Source organism: Lactuca sativa, chromosome 7 (genome assembly GCF_002870075.4).
Source record: "Lactuca sativa cultivar Salinas chromosome 7, Lsat_Salinas_v11, whole genome shotgun sequence".
NCBI lineage: Eukaryota > Viridiplantae > Streptophyta > Magnoliopsida > Asterales > Asteraceae > Lactuca > Lactuca sativa.
The window spans coordinates 65,092,032-65,114,917 of NC_056629.2; positions in this window are offsets into that span (position 1 = coordinate 65,092,032).

Consider the following 22,886-nt stretch of genomic DNA (forward strand, 5'->3'; position numbering starts at 1 on the left):
AAGCTTTGCAACTCCTCTAATCTAAACCCACTCTCAAATAACTTTACATTCATGCGAGGGCGACGAGAAGCCCAATACTACTAACACATATACTCGCCCGAGACCTTCTCGGATGAAAATCTTTTTCTCGAAAAGAACCAGAATTACCTTTCCTCTTAAATCTCAGGGACTCATAATTAACACTTAAAGAATAAGGTATTACAATTGGGGTTCCATATCTCGATATTTGAAGAATAGGGGCGAGGCCCATGATAGAAAGGACGTGAGTGTGGGAAGGGGGCCGTATCTCACTACTAGCAAGAGTATGGACGAGGTTCCACTACTTCAGTAGTAGACCAAGGGCGAGGCCTAAGTTAGGTGAGGCCTTAGATCAGGGTACGGTTAGAGTATATTTATGTATGTTCTAGTATACTATTTGAGTGTATGTATGTGCGTAGTGGGCGAGGCCTGGAGACAAGTGGGGCCTAAGGGTGACAGATCTGTATACCGAGCGGGGCTCGATGCCAGGTGGGACCTGATGCCAGGCGGGGCCTGATGCCGGCGGGGCCTGATACAGCAAGCGGGGGCCCGATATGTAGCTATGCGTTCATGGTTATTTGTGTGTGGTATTTGGTAGGTTGGGGAACTCACTAAGCTTCGTGCTTACGGTTTTGAGTTTTTGTTTTAGGTACTTCTGGTAGCGGAGGGAAGTGCTCGGGATGAACGCATGGCACACACCAAGAAGTTTAGCCTGGGATGTTTACTCTGATAAAATGAACCAGTGTTTTGAAAAGATACTATGATTTGTTATATAACCCTTTTAGTATGATTGAAACGATTTAATACTTATGGTTTAGTAATGTTTTAAAAATGAAATTTTGGTCACGATTTTGGGATGTTACAAGTTGGTATCAGAGCCTTGGTTTGAGGGATTCGGGCAAACTCTCGGGTGTGTTTGAACTCAAACCAAGGATTTGGTAAGAAATTTTTTAAAGGGAAATCGTTTTTATAAAAAGAACTTTGAAAACAAAAAGGATTTCGAAAATGAATAAGAACTTTCAAAAGAGAAAAGGATGTGGTGCATGCAATCAGCCGAGCTCAAGTAAGTTCTCCCAAATTACCCATACAAGTTTATGTTATGATATGATTATATGATCAACATGCTAGTTTAGGGATAAGGATCTAGGAAGGATGCCTTATATGCCTGTTATATGTGTTTGTTGAACTGTATGCTAGTATTGGATAGACAGTGGTAGGATAGCCTGTTTAGGTTATGCCTGATAATATGAGCTTAGAACCGCATGCTAGTACAAATTCTTGATATGTAAATATGATTTTTTGATTATGTTATGGTTAGATTTTCCTTTTGTCTGAATGTTTCTTGATCCGTGCTTTGTGGGACTCTGAGTGATGGGATTTAGCTATTAGGTGAATACGTTAAGTCACATGTAATCAGGGTTGAATAATCTTAGAGTGCTGGATTTGGCCATATTGCGCAGATCTTGTCTGAGTCCTAACCATTGTAGGGGTGATTCTATTACTCGAAGGATTATCTGAGCCCCGTTACATGTGATGGTATTCAGGTGATGGCTAATTGGCATTACGGAGAGATCTTCAGCAGCTGAGGACTGGGTTGGGTCGGAGATTTCCCTAAGGTAGGCCTAGGATAAGTTTGGTGCTGGGAGCAGTGATAGTAGTGAAAGGGACTTGGTGGAGTTGAGGCAACTCTTGAGGAAAGTACAGATAGATGTGGAAGGTATTATGGGCACGTACTACTGAAAGCAGTGGATCCGCACTCGATCCGAGAGGGGTCGAGATAAGACTAGGGAACTTTCAGTGTGTGTGTGTGATTCTCAACAGTGATGTGTATTTTGATGGTTGTTATGGCATGTTTTCAGCATGGCGTCATTGCATGAGAGACCAGTGGATGGATCAGGTGTTGGTGAGGGATCAGGCTTGGGTTCGGGGACCGAGCAGCTCGAGGAGCGAATGGGGGAGTTTGTATAAACTAAGATTGCGTGCAGTATTCTAGACCAGACTCCTGCGATCTTTGGGACGGTCAAGGAGGGCATACTGGAGATTTTGGACGAGAGGCTTGGAGCCTTCTGCACTGAGATGATGGCCATGATGGGAGCACATACATTGACATTTCGAGAGTTCATAGCTTGTGGAGTTCCATATTACCATGGGGCGGGACCCTATTGCTAGCGGCAGATGGTCGGCTGATGTCACCAATGCTTTTCGTTCTAGCTGGTGTCCCGAGGGGGACAAGGTTCGACTCGCCTCCTGTCTCCTGAAGGACATAGCGCATGATTGGTAGGAGGAGGTTGGTCATGCTATCGAGGATGATGTCGCGTTGGACGCGATGACATGGAGCGATTACTCGGCCAGGTTCAAGGACGAGTTTGCACCGGTGATTGAGGTGCAGCAGTTAGCCCGGGAGTTCAATGATCTACATCAGATTACAGAGACAATGGCTGAGATCACTGCCAAGTTCAGGGAGAGAGCCCTTCTGGTTCTGTAGTATGTGGCGAACGAGGAAATGAAGAAGGCTTGGTACCACGAGATGTAGAGGGGCGATATCAGACAGTTTGTGAGTCGGTCCAACTGCAAGACGCTGGAAGATATGATCGCTCGGGCCAGAGAAAGGGAGATTGATCTTGAGGCAGAAAAGAAGAGGAAGCTAGAAGAGGTTCAGGTATCTATGGGATCGGGAAAGAAGCCCACAACATCAGATTCTAGATTGAGAGGTCCTCGGGACAGGGGCGCTATGGCAAGTGCGACAGCACGCACGAGGGTGCGTGTAGGAGTGGCAGCGATTGTGATTCTGGTTGCTTCAGGTGCGGCCGGATTCGTCATTTTAGTAAGGATTGTACTGCTACCACCACCCAGGGATCAGAACCAATATGTTTCCATTGCAGTCAGAGGGGCCGCAAGAAGGCCCAATGTCCGAGTTTGTGTTGGAATACTGTCTAAGGCTGCAACTATATTAGGCAAGTACTTAACCCGATTGTGCATGGTCCTTTTGGGTTGCCTTCACCATAGCAACTTGATAGGATGATTTATTAAGAGAGAATATATATTATTAATATATTATGGAGATAATATAAAGATTAATAATATAGTTATTTGATTAATATAAGTCATAGATTAATTAGTATTAATTTGGTGACTTAAAGACATTAATTAAATAAAGGGGTATAAACTGTCAATTGTTTGATAGTTAAACTTTGGACTGTAAATCTATATAAGATATAGTATGGACGGATTCCTAGAGGATTAGGATATCTAGAATCATCCATATGGTTATCTTAGGAATAGATTTGGATAGCCTTAAGAGAAGATTATCTGATAGGGACTTATCTGTAATCATTAAGGAATCCTCAACTATAAATACACCCCTAGGGCAAGGGAAATCGGCGCTTCCTCTAAGATAGAGAAACCCTGGCCGATTTCCTGCTCTCCCTCCTCTCTCCTAAATCATCTTCTTGCTAAGTGGTGTTTGTAAGCCATTTGAGGAGTGACAATTGTGACTCTAGAAGCTCCAAGACCAAGAGATCAACAAGTGATTCAAAGGTATGATTCTAGATATGATTCAAAGTTGTTATTTATTTTAATATAGCTATTAGAAGTCTTGGTTCAAAGCATGTTTAATTAGAAAGCCATAGATCCAAGCATTAGGGTTTTGCATGCGCACATAGGAAAGTTCTTATGGCTAAAACCCATCAGTGGTATCAGAGCCTAGATTGGTTTTCCATTAAATTGTTGCTTGTTTGTATGAATCATAACTGAAAATTCGATTTTTGTGTTTTTGAGTCACTGACTCGACGAGTCCCACTGTGGACTCGGCGAGTAGGCCCGACTCGGCGAGTCCAGATTGGGTACTCGGCGAGTCCGAGCGTCAGGAAGAGCCAATTTCGGGATTTCTTAGTATTTATCTCATGGAAGGTTACCATAATCATTCTAGATCACCCCAAATCCGATTTTGTGATAAATATAAGTATATTTCTGATCTAGTTAATGATATTTATCAATTAAACAAATATTTAATTAACTTATATGATAATTATTAATTATTTTATTTTAATTGGTAAATATTTTTTTTAAGAAATCTCAAATAAATCAAATATGGATAATTGTGTGTTTAATTGTTAAAAAGGAATTATTTGTTATTTGATCCTCTATGTTTTGAATAGTTTAAAACTTGCCCTCAAGTTTTGAAATTTGTATTTTATGATTAAAAGTTTAATTTAGATAAAATTAAATTTCAAACCCTAGAATTTTACAAGTTTAAAATTCAACCCTATACTAATATAATATTATAAGATTAATATCTATATATATGTATAACTAAATGCTAGTCTTATCGCTAGTAGGCCTCATTCACGAAGCCGATCTATAAGGTGGGTATAAGGTTGCGACCTATAAAATGGCGCTTAATGGGTGTACACTCACACCCACCGCTTGCTTGATTGGTGGAGGGTCGTTAGCCGAACGGGTAGGATAGAGCAACCTAATCCTCTCATTAAAAGTATAATAAGAAATACGAAGTAACTAAATGCTTTCTAAAATTTCCCAATCTTAGTTACTTTAGGAAAAGTGAAATGATGCAATCCCATGAAATTACACTTTGCACCTTGCTAAGAAGTTAGTGGAGCGTGTGTGGTTTACCGGCACACTAATTGTTTCTAAGCGAAGGTAGCAAAGGGTGATTCGTTGTTTATCATAGTTTGATGGAGCGTGTGTGGTTTACCGGCACATTGAATAGATGATTGTTACAACGAAGGCACCATGTGAATTTGCATGGTTATTCACACCCACTTTATGATCCTCGGTATCCCAGTCACAAACGAGAGGGGCATATCGAGATTTAAACATGCCATTGAAAAGTTTCAATGAATCTCAACCAAACCTAGGAATTCTCAAATACATTTAGAACTTAGAGTTAGGTTATTCATGATGGAGAATTAGTGAATCGTCATTCACTTACCTTCAAAATATTTGCATTTGGATTACGGCATCCCTTTTCTAAGATGTAAATATTGTTGTTGGATCCTAGCCCTAATTTTTCTTATTGGGTGATAATTAGGGATTCATATTCTAATCTATCTTTGTCCTTTTCTAATTATAGATGTCGAAGAACAACAACGCTGCCGATAGCTCGTTCACCTTGATGAGCCTTTGCCAAAAGGTCACATTCGATGGAACGAACTTTAGCGAATGGATAAGATACATTCACACGATCGCTCGCTACGAGGACAAAGAATATGTCCTCGATGAAAAGCTTGAAAAGATCAACCCTGAAATCGCTACTCCAGCCGAGATGAATGCTTTCGAAGCTCATGAGCGCGATGCAACGAAGGTACATTGCATCATGCTTGCTACCATGAACCCCGAATTCCAAAAGTCCTATGAGGACATGTATCCATACGAGATATATCAAGACTTATTGGAGCGATACCATCAAAACGTGAGACAAGAGCGTTATGAGATCTTCACTAGCATGATTTCCACTAAGATGGGTCATGGAGATTCTCTTACCGTGCACTTGTAAAAGATGCAAAGGTACGTCGATCGCCTTCGCAAGCTCAATGTTGACTTTGGAGAAGAATTGGCGATCGACATGGTGCTTCACTCTTTGCCTCCGACATACAATCAATTTAGAATGACCTACCACATGAAAAAAGAGGAGGTCACGCTAAGTAAACTCCAAGGTCTCTTGAGGGTTGCTGAGAGCAACTTCAAGGATAAGTCTGCTACACCAACTCCCAATCCACCCGCTGCTCCCTTCTTGGCTATTGGTCAAGGGAAGGGAAAGAAGAGGAAGGCGTCGTCCAAGAACCAACGAAAGGTGAAAGCCCGAGATGGTGCCTCTTCTAGTGGGACCAAAGTTGATCCCTCTAAGCCCTGCTCTAACCCAAAGGAGGCTGAATGCCACCACTGCCACAAGATAGGGCATTGGAAGAGAAGCTGCCTAGAGTACCTGCAAGCAATCAAAGAAGGAAAGATCAAGCCATCTTTCGCAGGTATATATACAATTAAATCTAACGATTCTAATCATGCTATTTCTTGGGTCCTTGATACCAGTTGTGGTTACCACATTTGTTCTAATGTGTAGGGACTAAGAAGAAGTAGGGATATGGAGCAAGGAAGGATAAATCTAATCATGGGGAACAGAAGATCGTCGCCTGTGACCAAGATTGGATCGTATTCTTTAGTGCTTAGGAATAGTTTAGTTTTAAATTTAGAGAATTGTTGCTATTCGCCAGAAATGGCAAGAAACATCATTTCATTTCATGGTTTGTTTAGACAAGGTTTTAGATTTTCTTTTAATAATGAGAATGGTTCTATTTTAGCTTATCTAAATGGTGTCTTTTACTTTGAAGCTATACCATGCAATGGAATATATGAAACTATTATGATTGTTGATAATATAGGAAATGATGTTGTAAATATAGATTCTTCCAATAGTTTGGATAAAGCATCCTTGTGGCATAGCCGTCTTGGACATGTCAACAAGAAGCGCATAGCCCAACTCCAAAAGGATGGAGTGTTGGAGTCATTCGACCTTAGGGAAGATGACACGTGCGAGTCTTGTTTGCTTGGAAAGATGACTAAGTCACCCTTCGCTGGAACATGCGAAAGGGGTGAAGGTCTATTGGACCTAATACATACTGATGTATGTGGACCGTTTAGATCGACCACGGAGGATGAGAACCGCTTCTACGTGACTTTCACCGATGACTATAGTAGATATGGGTATATCTACTTAATCAAGCAAAAGTCAGAAACTTTTGAAAAGTTCAAAGAGTTTAAGAATGAAGTGGAGAATCAATTGGGCAGGAAAATCAAGATGCTTCGATCCGATCGAGGAGGAGAGTACCTAAGTCTTGAATTCCACGATTATCTCAAGGAGTGTGGAATAGTTTCGCAATTGACGCCACCTAGGACACCACAATTGAATGGTGTGGCAGAAAGGCATAATCAAACCCTATTGGATATGGTTCGCTCTATGATGAGTCGTGCTTCACTATCAATATCTTTTTGGGGGTATGCCTTAGAGACTGCCGCCCATATCCTTAACCGAGTCCCTACTAAGAAGGTTGCCAAAACACCTCACGAGATGTGGACGGGGAAAGCTCCTTCGTTGGCACATATCAAGGTTTGGGGTTGCGAGGCTTTCGTAAGACGAGATGCTCACGACAAACTCGAACCGCGAAGTGAGAGATGTATTCTCATCGGCTACCCGCAGAAATCCTTTGGATATCTCTTCTATAGACCGAAGGACAATGTAATCTTCGTTGCGAGGAGAGGAGTTTTCCGAGAGCGAGAAATCATAGGCCAAGAGGACAGTGGGAGGCGAATCAAACTTGAAGAGATTCAAGAATCGATAGATGAAGGAACCTCTACCGCTGGCACTCAACCCGAGGAGGAAACTCCGGTTGAACCAATTGACGAGTCCTTACCTCTTAGACGTTCCGATAGAGTTAGAGTTCAACCCCAGTTTTATGGTTTTCATATTACTACCGAAGGGGACATGTATATTAGTGATGGTATACTAGTAAATCTTGATGAACCTAATAGCTATAAGGAAGCCATGGCAGGCCCGGAGTCTGCAAAATGGAAAGAGGCAATGGATAGCGAGATCCAATCCATGTATGATAAGCAAGTTTGGAATTTGGTTGATCATGTGCCCGGACGTAAGACCGTTGGGTGCAAATGGATCTTCAAGAAGCAGACCGATGTGGATGGAAAGGTACACACATACAAGGCGCGATTGGTTGCGAAGGGCTTTACTCAAACTCCTGGAGTTGACTATGAAGAGACCTTCTCACCAGTTGCAAAGATTAAATCTATTAGAGTGATGCTAGCTATTGCCACATTTCATGATTATGAGATTTGGCAAATGGATGTCAAGACCGCCTTCCTTAACGGAAAGTTGGCTGAGGATGTTTACATGGCTCAGCCCGAGGGGTTTGTGGATCCGAAGCATCCGAATAGAGTGTGTAAGCTTGAGAAGTCTATTTATGGACTTAAGCAAGCGTCTCGCAGATGGAATCTCTGCTTCGATGAGAAAGTCAAAGAGTTTGGATTTGTACGAAGCGAGGATGAATCCTGTGTGTATGTCAAGGCCAGTGGGAGTATAGTAAGCTTTCTCGTTTTATATGTCGATGACATATTGCTCATAGGAAACGATATCCCAACTCTGTAGGAGGTTAAGTCCTGGCTCGGGAAGTGCTTCGCTATGAAGGACCTCGGAGAAGCTTCTTACATATTGGGAATAAGGATTGTAAGAGAAAGAAGTAAGAAAATAATTGGACTTAGTCAGAATACTTACTTAGAGAAAGTACTAAAACGTTTTAGTATGGAAAACTCGAAAAAGGGAGAATTACCGATACAAAGCAATGCCAAATTGAGTAAGACTCAATGTCCGAGTACCGAAGCCGAGATAGCTGATATGAGCCGAGTACCATACGCTTTCGCAGTTGGCTCAATCATGTACGCTATGACTTGTACTCGCCCTGATGTAGCCTTTGCTTTGAGCATGGTTAGTAGATATCAACGGAATCCTGGCATAGCACATTGGGTTGCTGTAAAGAATATCCTTAAGTACCTTCGGAGGACGAAGGAATGGTTTTTAGTCCTCGGAGGGAGTGATGACTTGCAGGTGCGAGGGTATAGTGACGCCAGCTTTCAAACCGATAGGGACAACTACCGTTCGCAGTCGAGCTGGGTCTTTACCCTAAATGGAGGAGCAATAACTTGGAAGAGTTCCAAACAGGAAACCGTAGCTGATTCAACGTGCGAATCAGAGTACATTGCAGCGAGCGAAGCGTCGAAAGAGGCAATATTGCTGAAGAACTTCATCGGAGATCTTGGAGTTGTACCCGCCATAAAGGAGCCAATGGAGATTTTCTGTGATAATGAAGGAGCGGTTGCCTTGACCAAGGAACCGAGGGATCATGGTAGATCTCGACATATCGACAGAAAATACCATTTCATTAGACATCATGTAGAAGAGGGACAACTCATAGTGAAGAGGATATCATCAGAAGATAACCCAGCAGATCCGCTTACGAAGGGACTGACTAGGGTTAAGCACTTGCAGCATGCTAGGAGCATTGGGTTAAGGGATGATATTAGCATAGATTAGATAGGATTAGAAACGTATAATAGATAAATGTAATTGACATTTGATGAATAAATAAAGGAGTTTTATTTATGAGTAAAGTTACTGTCTTATGTTAATTGTTTATACTATTGTTTCTTTTTGCATGTTTTGACTTCCAGAATAATTGAGTTTATTAGGAATAATCGAATTATTCAAATTGTCCACAATCGTTCATATGTTGGAAGTAGATATGAATGAAGATTGTCGTGAATTGGTGCCTAGATTGTCTAAATGGTATTAGACATAGCAAAAGATTGCTACGACGTTCATGAGTGCTTATGAACTGGTTTTGAGCATTGGAATAAACTCGCGCTTGCTGGAATCACCGTATGGAATATGATTAAGAGGTGATCGCAAGACGATAATATCATATAGTCTTAAAACCTAGATATATGGTTTATTATTTGCTAATTGATTGTACATTGATAGTGCGAAAACGCATTGGTAACTCAATGTTATAAAACGCATTATTGTGTATAGTTGGTTATTGAATAAGTAAATGCATATAAGTCGAAGTTTATCTGTAAATTTTATCCTAAGAGGGTAGAAGAGATATCTCGGCCGCTCGATGATTTGATTTGACTTATGTGCCGGGCCCGGTCAGAACTAAATTGATGTGTTCGATTAAGTTCTATGTCAAATAAATCGGAGATCGAGAAACCTAAATGCATGACTAATCATTCCATAGGATTGTCAGCATGATATCTAACAGAGGACTGTACGATCCCTTATCTAAAGGACAAGATTGATTAGATCAGAGTTTGACAGCGTCTTTGAGAGCTACGATTGCAAATCGAGTTGTACTAGCGCATATAGTTACTAGACTTATCCAAGTGGGAGACTGTTGGAATAGTGTCTAAGGTTGCAACTATATTAGGCAAGTACTTGACTCGATTGTGCATGGTCTTTTTGGGTTGCCTTCACCATAGCAACTTGATAAGATGATTTATTAAGAGAGAATAGATATTATTAATATATTATGGAGATAATATAAAGATTAATAATATAGTTATTTGATTAATATAAGTCATAGATTAATTAGTATTAATTTGGTGACTTAAAGACATTAATTAAATAAAGGGGTATAAACTGTCAATTGTTTGATAGTTAAACTTTGGACTGTAAATCTATATAAGATATAGTATGGACGGATTCCTAGAGGATTAGGATATCTAGAATCGTCCATATGGTTATCTTAGGAATAGATTTGCATAGCCTTAAGAGAAGATTATCTGATAGGGACTTATCTGTAATCATTAAGGAATCCTCAACTATAAATACACCCCTAGGGCAAGGGAAATCGGCACTTCCTCTAAGATAGAGAAACCTTGGCCGATTTCCTGCTCTCCCTCCTCTCTCCTAAATCATCTTCTTGCTAAGTGGTGTTTGTAAGCCATTTGAGGAGTGACAATTGTGACTCTAGAAGCTCCAAGACCAAGAGATCAACAAGTGATTCAAAGGTATGATTCTAGATCTGATTCAAAGTTGTTTTTTATTCTAATATAACTATTAGAAGTCTTGGTTCAAAGCATGTTTAATTAGAAAGCCATAGATCCAAGCATTAGGGTTTTGCATGCGCACATAGGAAAGTTCTTATGGCTAAAACCCATCACTTTGTTCTTAGCAGGACAGGTGATGACACCTGCCCCTGCAACCCTTAGGATCACCGACGGTCGTTAGGGCCGGGCAGAGGCGCATACAGCGAGGAGCAGGGCGTATCGGTTGGTTTCAGAGGAGGCATAAGCAGCCCGATGCGTCAGGTACGTATCTTTTCATTTTCTTTCAGCTTATGTTATGATTTTATTATTATGGTTCTGCATTGATATCGGTAAAGGTATTTTCAGATTATGTGGCCTGCTTATGATTGAGTTATATGCCATCTACATACCCTGGATATTAGAATGATAGTTGGAGGTCGTCTCCTTTAGAGCAGGTTACCAAGGATGGAGTAACCGTGGCATGTGTGTATGGGGCTCGGTAGTGTCTCGCTAGTTTCGGGGAAAGTATCGTTTAGGAATAGATCATTAGATCACTAGCTATGGTAATCGTGGGATGACCACAGAGTGGCCAGAGGATGGTAGGGAAAATTGGGAATTCTTCCAAGCCGCGAGCTGTAAAGAGCTAGATGAATCGAAGTGGGGGAGAGCCACCCGAGTGGCTCAGGGCAGAAGTAAGTGCAAGACTGGGTTGGGTTTGCAGTTTTGGGGAGGAAGAAAGTGGCTCAAGTAGCTGCTTGGATTAAGGAGCGTGTAAGTTGGGAGTTGGGGAAACTTTCCAACCTTGAGTTCGTGTATTCATGATTGGTTGTTGACTGGTTCGGGGAAACCAGGTCGGAGAGCTTCTGGTAAGGTGCAAGATTAGTCGGGATATAAGACTGCGGGATAACCATAACATTCCCCAGCAGCGAGTCAATGAGGGAAGTGTTGTAAGATTGCGGGTACGCCGTAGCATTCATTAGCAGCTCAGTTAGCGAAGTGTGGGCGGGGGCCCGTATCTCCTAGTTCGCAAAGGGTGGGCGGGGGCCCGTATCTACGATTTAGCATGACAAGAATCAGGAAATAGCAAGTTGAGATTAGAGGAGGGATAGGCCTGCATAGCCCTGGATAGGTGAGACCTGTGGGAGAGGCCGCCCTGAAGTATAATTCGGGTGAGACCCGTGGGCGAGGCCCGTGTATTTATAGAAGTAGATGAGAACTGGTAAAGACCTTTGGATTAAGGTAGGGGATCGAGGATCCCAGAGCTTTTAGAGCCAGAGTGGCTAGGTTGGTAGAGCAGTTCAGGTAGCCACAGTATCTTCAGAAGTCGTTAAGAGCGACTGAGGGATTGTTCTTGCGTTCGGTAACCGGCAGGGGATCGGTATTTCAGGTAATGGTAGATCAGTTGGGACCAGGGTGGTCTCGGTTCATCCGGAAGGAGGATTTGGAGTCAGCAGGACTTCAGACAGGAATGATGATAAGGGATTTTGTGCCTAGAGCAGTGAGCTAATCGGGAGATGCTAAGTTGCTCATCGCGGGATCAATAATCTCAGAGTGAATGATTTGGCTCTATGATGCAGCTATTGTCTGAGTCTTAACCATTGTAGAGAGGGATCTTCTACTTGAAGGATTATATGATTCCCACGTTGGGTGGAGCTTTCGGTAGTGGAGCATCGTATGTTGAATTATCCCGTGAGTATTTGTGTGGTGGCCAGCACTGGGAGTGGCCGGGATTGCGGTTTCAGTAGAAGATTTATCCTTGATGGAGTTTGGAAAGGTTTGATGCTCTTGGAAAGACCCCTTGGGAAGGCCATTGGCAGTGTAGGGTAAAAGTGGGGTGAACCCCTTGTATGTCAAGTGTAAGTACTCGGGAAATACCGGTGGGGTTACCAATGGAGTAAGAGTGTTGTACTCGAGGGTAGTAATGATCAGATTATTCTGAAGATGAAATTTTTAAGGATTGGGCCGAGCAGGAAAGGAATGTGACGTTTAGAAACGTCGTGGGAAGTTGCTGAGTTGTTAGCCAGAGCGATGCTTCGAGGGTTGGGCCGAATGGGCGAAGTGCGTAAGTAGTGGTAAGGTTGTAAGCGGATTGTAAGGTAGTTGACCGTGACGGACTTCGAGGACAAAGTTTAGTTTATGTGGGGGAGATTTGTAACACCCCGAATTCAGAAGACCTGGAAAGGAAAGAAAACCTCAAAATAAGGAAGTGACTCGTCGAGTAGGTGGGGTGACTCGACGAGTAGGAGCGCGACTTGGATCGCGGGTTAAGTGATCTACTCGACGAGTCAGAGAACTGACTCAGCTAGTTGGTCAGGTTTTAGGAAAACCCTGAATTCGGTCCTTGTACCCTATTTAAGGAATATTATAACCCTTCATCAGCCTCCTGGATGCTCTCTCAAGACTAGAACTAAACCCTAGTGCATCTTGTGAGTGTTTGAACTACTTTTGTGTGAATTGTGTACTCTTGAAGATGAAAAGGAGAAGAAGGAAGTTGGTGGTTCAAGGAGGAAGTAGATCCAGAAGATACACTCCATTGGTTGCATCTCTTGGTAATCAAGTCTTCATCTTGACTTTTGGTTTGCTTGATCTCTTTTTAGCCCCTTTTATGAAGTTTTTGGACCAAGAATGATTACTTGTGGGGTTGGACGTCCCTAAGCAAGATCCCTTCAGATCTGAGAGTCTTTAGAGTAGTTAAGGCATAAAGGTGGAAGCTTTATGCCATTAGAACTCCCCATGCAAAGTTAAGAGGTTGTTATGGCCTTTTGAGCAAAAAGGGCCACACATGGATGTAAAGGTAGTGGCTTTGTGTGTTATTCCGATCCTAGGAGGTTAGATCTGGGTCCAGCATGCCTTATATTTTCCTAAAATCATCTGAATATAATTGGACATTGAGGGACTCGACGAGTCACTTGTGGGACTCGGTGAGTCAGGATGCTTTCTTGCCCCAAAAGCCTTCTGTTAAAGGGCATGAGTTGAGTTGGTATGGGACTCAGCCAGTCGGGGTCCATAGTTGATATGAAGATCATCGTACTCGACGAGTTCAAGGAGGAACTCGGCGAGTCTAAGGCAATCTCCTTAATTTATGAAGGTGGACTCAGCGAGTTCGAAGAAGAACTCTGCGAGTCAGATGAAGGAGGGTCCCGATGTGTTGAAGGTGCACTCGACAAGTTCACGGAGAACTCGACGAGTAGGATCGAAGTCTAGAGTATTGTGGGGATTGTCTGATTGTGGGACTCGACGAGTTGGTTGGTCAACTCGGCGAGTTGAGTCAACTCGGAGCGTTGACTTTGACCAAGTTTGACATGGGTTGACTTTTGAGAGTACTGTGGTCTAAATGTTATTTTGGGTATTGATAGCTCGGGAAGCCGAAGGATCAGCAGTTCAGGGTTTGGCAGTTAGTAGTTAGAAGTGTTCCGCTAGTCTTCAGCAGTGCGAGGTGAGTCTCCTCACTGTGTGCATGGGTCTACGGCCACAATGTCGGCGCATTATGTTTAGGTTTATGTTTATGTATAGAAGGAAGACCCGGGGGTTAGCCCTAAGTGATTATTGTTATATGTTTCGGGTTACGACATGATGACGGGCGAGGCCAGAGGAATGTTAGGATGCTAGAGGTCTTTGTGATTCTTGCATGTGTCAGTACGATAGGTTCTGGACTAAGGGTCCGATGTCGGGGTAAGCCCGAAGCATGTTAGATAATAGTATGTCTCCGGACCGGGGGTCTGATGCCAGGGCAATCCCGAGGAAGTTCCTTATGTTGTATGTTAGATTATACTTGTTGTCTGCGTGATACTTGTATGTGCCTGGTAGGGAGGTGAGAGTGGGCGAGGTCCCGTATCATCACTACCTGAGTATGGATGGGGTTCCATATCTCGATATTAGTAGAATAGGGGCGAGGCTCGTGATAGAAAGGACGTGAGTATGAGTAAGGGCCCGCATCTCACTACAAGCAGGAGTATGGACGAGTTTCCACTACTTCAATAGTAGACCAGGGGCGGGGCCCAAGTTAGGCGAGGCCTTAGATCAGGGTACAATTAGAGTATGTTGATGTATCTTCTAGTATGCTATTTTATTGTATCTATGTGTGTAGCGGGCGAGGCCCGGAGACAGGCGGCGCCTAAGGGAGACAGATCTGTATACCGAGCAGGGCTCGATGCTAGGTGCGACCTGATGCCAGGCGGGGCCTGATGCCGGGCGAGTCCCGATGCAGCGGGCTGGGGCCCAGTATGTGGTTATACGTTCATGGTTATGCGTGTATGGTATGTGGTAGGTTGGTGAACTCACTAAGCTTCGTGCTTACGGTTTTCAGTTTTGGTTTCAGGTACTTCTGGTAGCGGAGGGAAGAGTTCGGGATGATCGCATGGCATACACCAAAAAGTTTAGCTTGGGATGTTTACTTTGATAAAATGAACTAGTGTTTTGAAAAGATACTCTGATTTGTTATATAACCCTTTTAGTATGATTGAAACGATTTAATACTTATGGTTTAGTAATGTTTTAAAAATGAAATTTTGGTCACGATATATATATATATATATATATATATATATATATATATATATATATATATATATATATATATATATATATATATATATATATATATATATATATATAACGGAAATTTTGATTTTGCAATAACTTATTTCAAATTTAAAATTCAAAATTTAATATATATTTTGATTTATTTATATTTAAAAAGCTAAATTAGTAGAGAAAATTATATGAGGCTGCCACATGTAAGCATTAAAATGAAAGATAAAATTTTGAACTAAAGCTCTAGAAAAATGACATGTGGCATAATTTTTATTTATTTATTAGTTAATTAATGTATTCCTATACTAATAAAAAAATAGTTTTAATCCTCTTTTGTCATGCATCACTTTGATACAACTCCACATTAATATTATGTTATGTGTCAAGGAGATATATTAGGCAAATCACTCTATCACAATTAATGAGGTTAAAGTTTTAAATAATAAATTTTAGACTTTTTATGAAAACTTTTAATTTTTAATTATATGTTAAATTTGAAGTTATAACTAACTTTAATATTTTGGTATATCTATTAATTAATAATTTATTTAAAATAATTGATTAATAATTAGAAATTTTTGTTATAAAAATTAAATTAATTATATAACCGTGGTTTATAAACTAGTTGATATAATAAAATCATTGGACTTGGCACGTGCATGGAAAATTCCTTACATCATAGTCCAGATCTTAACGGTCCATTAGTTTTCCGGTAACAGTTGTTTTGGTTATGAAATTTGAAGGGAAAACGGTTTGGCTGTAATTTCTGAACCATTGCACTTGTTGGCGTTTTGGTGACATAAATATATGTTTTGCATTGATTTTTGGGTTGATCATATTTTCCATCTTCCATTTTTAACACATAAATGTTCCGTTTCTTATTCTTAAGAAGAGATGGTAGGATCATTGCCCACATCTCTTAACTCAAGGAGGTCCTCGGAGGATCTTAGCCTTATTATATTCCATCAATGGCCTAATTAGGGCTAATAATCCTTAAGGAGTATTTTTGTGACGTCCTCATTTTACATTATATTATCTTTGCTTAATTTATACCTTAATTTATACTGTTGTTTTAAGATGGAGACAGTTTCTAGGAACTTACTGAGCCAGGATGATAGTCGCCAATATCATGATATTTGGAATACCAAGCATTTTGAGGATAGCCAAACTCATAATCTAAAAGACTTTCAATAAGCTCCTGCAAATTTATATATCATGCGTATAGTTAAAACCAGCAAATGGTGTTTTAATTTAATTGGAAAAATAACTTAGTATTGAAATTAATATGTTATTCGGTATTCTAGCAAATTAATAGTAAGTAGATAAATCGTAGTAATTCCCCACCTTAAACGTCACACACGTGGTCAAGGGTTATAGTTCCATAGCTAACTCCATGTACGATAGAACAATAAAGGGTTCATAAATCAAGACATTCAATTAAACATCAACTGTTATTAAGCTAAAAGACCCGAATACGACAATATATATCCATCTGGATTTTTTGTGAAAGGGATTTACTGGAACTTGCAGATAATAAATTCTCCTGGATTACAAATTTCTAATGCTTATAATGAAAGAGATCAGACTGTACCTCATCCATGAAAATCTTATGTCTGTCGAACAGAGACTCACTGACTGTTCCTTCCCGAGAGCAAGCTGCCCCCACTTCATCTTTTGTTTTGTGTAAGAAAAAAATCTCTTGAGCTATTCCTGCTGCTCTTTTCATCTTTGTAACCAATGGATGTCCTGCTACAACTCCTACAATCCATGAATATATATTTAATATTGTAATATTTTCAAATTTCATTTTAATCTGAAGTTACTTACCACTATGCAGCAGACCCTCTAAGTTTCGGTTAGGCACGAATTTACCCTGATCCTTGCCATCATTGTCAGTTAAATTATGTTGATTCATGTTGTTTTTAGAGCTCTTTGACGAACTTGTGCCACTTTTATCTTAGAAAACGGACAGAAAGAGGTTAAAAGTTAACCGAGTTAGCTAAAACTGTTGTGGAAAGCTCTCACATTAGTCTAACCAAGAACCCAAAACAGGAAGAAGAAAATAGTGTAACTTCAATTAATTGGAAATCTATTGTATTAATACAATAAATGTGATGGAAAAAGTTGAAAAAGTACAAATGTGTACATCTCCTATTTTTATATTCGATAGCTAGACGCCAAAGACATATTTCAAAAAGTTAAATGACCCAAATACCCTTAATGTGATTCTAAGTCAACTTTTCTATCATTTCTCCACCTTGACTTTCATCCTAAGTTTTGTCATATCTGCCGGGTTTTCCTTCGTACCCATTTACTTCAGTTCGATCCATCAAACATTATCAACTTCAGCTAAATGGACTAACCAGGAAAACTCTAGCAAAGTACAAAATTTTAAGATGTGAACATCAAAAAGTCAGATAGAAGCTTAGATGTTGGTCGACATTCCTTGACAGATGTAACCGAAATTTTTAGAAATCAAAATTCAAAAGATAGGTTGCACAAGTCAAAGATATGTTTGGGTATTTAATATTGCAAGTATTTCAGCTATCAAGATTGCTAAATATGTATTGTCTAGTACTATAACAGCCATGAACACACAAATCACAGTAATTAAAAGTTTGTGTATACCCGAGTTATGTTTAGACGTGGAAACAAGATACTTGTGAATCTTCCAAGTGAATCCAGTTATGCCTGATCCCTCAGCAGGATTCTCATGTCTACAATGTAGTTCCAGTAAAGCTTGAAGTGACACCACAACCTCAGCCATTGTAGGGCGTTCTTTTAGAACACTACGCAAACAACGGTCTGCAATTTGTGCAAACCCTCTTAAACATTTAGGAAAAATTGTTCCCCTAATATTAGCATCAATCATTTGATCTAATTTTCGTTCTTTCACACACTTTTGAGCCCATCTTACCAAACTACATTCCTCCTCACCATTGCGTTCATCGACTGCAAGCCTCCCTGATAGCAATTCAAACAATACAACCCCAAATGCATACACATCCGTTTTCCTTGTCAGCTTTCTGGTGTAGAAATACTCTGGATCTAGATAACCAAATGTGCCTTTAACACTGGCCTCAACATATGACATTGATTGGTTGGTTGGGCCTATTTTGGACAGGCCGAAATCAGAAATCATAGCTTCCCAATTCTCATCCAAAAGAATGTTTAACTCTTCACATCACGATGAATGACTCCTTGTTGGGTGCCAACACCAGTGTGAAGGTAGTCCAATCCACGGCCAGCACCTATCGCTATCTTTAGTCTTTGCACCCAATTTAAAGGACTCTCAGCTTTGTGCAGATGATGGTAGAGGGTTCCATTAGGCATATATGCATAAACTAGGATCATCTCATTGTTATCATCACAAAAACCGATAAGAGACACCAAGTGACAGTGACATAGCTTAGAAAGCATCTTGATTTCGGCCTTAAACTCAGGCGCCCCCTGCTCAGATTTCAGATTTAGAATCTAACCATTTGATGGCTACTACATGAATAGTTTCTTCAATATAAATATGACCTTTGTAAACTCCAAACCCTCCATGTCCAATGATCAGTTTGTCATCAAAGTCTTTGGTGCAGATTGCATCTCTGGAAGAGAAAAGTGGCGACATGGTTGTACTGAAGTTAATAACAACAACCTGAAACCCTGGGCAGTTTCAGAGGACATAATCTTGGCTAGTTATGAAGGTCTGTAGTAAAATTGTAGTGTAGAATGTTACAGGATCTTGGATCAGATATAAAGAACTAGTAGTCAATAAAGAGCGGAAATTTCTTTCTACAGGTAGCAGGGGCGATGACACTTTCAAGGAATAGCCCCGTCATCTGAAAGAGTGGCGAAAAGAATGAAAATCCAGGGAGTGAAACTCAATAGAATTACTGGGAATCTGGGAGAAAGAGTTGGGTGTTGTCCCTGTTTAATCAATTCAATAATTTTAATAGTTTCTCTAGTTGAAGATCGATTTCGCTTCTTCACCTAGAGTATAATTGACCAATATGTCCAGAACGAACATGCCACTATCACTTATTCACATTACGTTTCCCCCAAACCACTTTGTAATCTCCACCGGAATCATCCCTAGTGACAAGAATGCCGTTCATAAAAGATCCCTATCAAAACCGTAAACCATGTACCCGATTAATCCGTGATTTTACCAACTGCAAACCCTGATAACCCTTGCTTCATAAAATTAAAATCAAAACCTCATTAATACTCTTCGGCTAATTTCATAACTCGGACGTGTTCACAAAGTTTTTAACACAAGCATAGTAACTGTAGGTTTTATTTACCAAATAATGGTAGTTTAAAATTTAATTTAATTACCAAAATATAGTGATGCTATTATGTCCGGAGTTTTGTACTAGGTGTTTTCAAAAAATATTTAAGAATTCCTTGTGTTTCTAAATTTAATTACTATAAGATTATTAATTATCATTTTGATATCTACCAAATTCCCAATATATCATTTTTCTCGTTTTTCCTCGCCTTCAACAAAGCCCACCGTCTTCTCCATATCCCATTCTTCCTCCGACGATGGGAAATCAAAGATTTTATGTACTCAATGTCTTCCCATTTCTCATTCTTCTGTCAAATAAAACAAAATATATCTAGTTTTTGGGAGGTTTTCAATGAGAACCAACAACACAAAGCACAGATCCTTTCGTTTGAAAAAGAAATATAATTTGAGACAACAAATATGTGATTAAAGAACCTTCCATGAATCTCCATGTATATGTTTAGGGGTGAGCATATGCGGGTACCCGTCTAAATTTAACGGAACTGGAATTGGCGGTTCTTAAGATGTTGAAACCGGAACCAGTTGTATCCGTTCTCAATATTTTTAAACCGGAACCGGAACCGCCGGTTTTGGTTCCGGTTCCAGGTACCTGCTTTCAAATTTTTCTTAAGAATTTACTTACAAAAGCAAACAAATATCTTTTAACATATTCTATAAAATTACTCAAACATTTGGTATGACAGATTATACAAAATTGGAGTTAGCTTCGTTCACTACAACATGAACACCCTATGGCGACAACAATTTTAGACTCTGCCTTAAATTCACAACTAAACAAGGAAAAGAAAATAAGGCAAAATCACGCATTCTAAGCTTGTAGAATCTTAATTATATATGACCCTACGTTTATACTAAGCCATTACAACTCACCTGTAAGGATCCTTAATTTTTTTTATATGAATGATGTGATTTTTTCGAACGAGGGAGCCGTTTATGATTACATTTTAATCGGCACCGGTTTTAGAAAGATTTTTAGGCCTAAACATTATTGTTAGGGAACGTCCTACCGATATTCATAGGTGGTTCTAGGAGAGTATCTCCTGCGGTGATCATCAGTACCATTCCGTCTCCACCGACATTTCTTGTTATTGGATAATTACTCTTGTAGTGTCTAGTTTCACCACACCCGTAACAGATCTGGCTTACTCCAATGTTGGGGATCTGGGAGATTGGTTGTGTCGGTGCCCTATAGAAACAGGCAGTGTGCTCCTTTCTGTTGCAATTCTTGCAATACATCGCTCGACAAGCTCCGATGTGATGGGATTTATACTTGTTACACTTCAGAAGGGTTCCAACATAACGACTGATGGGTGTTGGAGTGGCAGCTGTTGTGGCAGCATTGTGACATCCCCATTTTTACGCCCAGAAAAGACCGATTTTTGTTTATGCTTTATAAAAATCAGAGTATCTCTTTTAATAAAAAATGTTGCGAAATTTGTTCCCAAAAAAACATGATAATCGCGTTATCAAAACATTTCTAAAGAAATATATTTCTATTCACTTTTAAAACATTTGGGATGTCATCGTCAATACAGAAACATAAGCATAAACAGAACTTATATTCATTTACACTAGTGATCTACATCTCTTTTAAATCTCTCAGTGTAATGTGACTTCATATCAACACCTGTGATATAAATAAACTGAGTGAGGTTGGGAAACCTGGTGAGTACATAGGGTTTTCAACCCACAATAATATAATTATTATGTTTAAACAATCAAACAATCAACCCAATTACCCATCCCCATTATCTTCTTTATTCTTAAGGATCTACCCTAAGAATCAGCTATTTCTCATTCATTCATTCCTAAGGATCATCCTAAGGAAACAACATGAAGTCCATTGTTGCCAATGACACATTGGTCAAGCACAGCTGCTAATATTGTCACTTAGGCACAACTGCTAACATTTTCTATGAGGCGCTTCTGCCGGTATTGACCTTTAAACGCTATTGTCATGGTCATAAGGCTCCCTATTAGGCGCAGCTGCCGATACTGTCCTTAGGGCGCAGCTGCTAGGACGTTTTACCGTAGATCTAAATCATCTACGGGTTATGGCGCAGCTGCCAGTGCTCATCTATAGGGTACTAGGTCCACTGCTGCCAATGTATACCTATAGGGCACTAGGTCCGTACTACTAATGTTCCTCTATTTCAGCTTTTATCCCTCATCATTCATCTACCCATGTTTTACCCAACATATTTTGTAGATATAAAATACTTTATACAACTTACATCATTTAAAACATGTATAAAAATCTTTCAACAACATAGACAGCAAGTATTCCGACAATATGCACACATAGTACGCAATTTATATTAAAATACTTCATATCTATGTGTAAGATGAAAGGGACCATGCACTCACCTGAGAAGATGGTGGATCGGCGCTTGGACAACACTTCGTTACTCTTAACACTATTTTCTTCGACAAAACCTAGTATCAATATGACTAGGGTTTAGTCTGACGTTAACCGCGACTAATTAATAGTCTAGCTATTATTATTATTACATAAGCGTTAAATAACACTCAATATAACTCATAATAATAGCCCAAATAATTATTTTAAGGTTCTAATAATGTTACTATAATTAATTAGAAGCTATATTAAAAATAGCGTAGGCATAGCTCACTTACAGCGGGTTTTTCGCAAAACCGGGCTTTGCTGGAGCAGCGATCCCGAGCCGAAAGGCTCTTTTCTCGGAGCCGTCGGGCGCTCCGGGGCTTCCGCCTTGTGCTAGGGAGTTACCCTAGGCTTTGGGGGGGGTAGGGGGGGGGGGTTAGGGAGGCTTAGAGAGAGAGAGTTTAGAGAGAAAAAGAAGTGGGGAAAGGTTTGGGAAATGGAGGAACCCGACACCTCTATTTATAGGCCGAATTCCTGATGGACTCGCCAAGTAGGAGGACCTACTAGCCGAGTTGGGGCGTGTGGCAGGCTTCTGGTGGTGCCACGTGTCCAATTCTGGTGGTGCCACGTCACCCCCTATTGCATATCAGCCTTCAAACTTATAAAAATCATAACTCTCGCATGCAAGCTCTGTTTTTGACGTTCTTTTTTTCATTGAGTAGGTAAAATTAAGATCTACAACTTTCATTTAGACTCTGTCGGCTAATCCTCGACCGATCTCAAATTTATCAGTTGGAGGCGTTTAGATTGTTAAATAACCGTGAAGAATTCGTAACTCCTTCATACGGACTCCATTTTCGTCTATCTTTTTACCATTGAGTTCCTATTAATGAGATCTTCAACTCTCATTTGGATCGCGTAAGCCAAAAACCGCTCGAACTAAAATTCGAGTTTCAGGTCGTTCACTTCTAAGCCGAATCTTAGAAAAATCATAACTTCCTCATACGAAATCAGATTTGGGTGTTCTTTTTTTTTTGTATGTTCTCGGTTTAACATATACTACAACTTTCCTTTAGA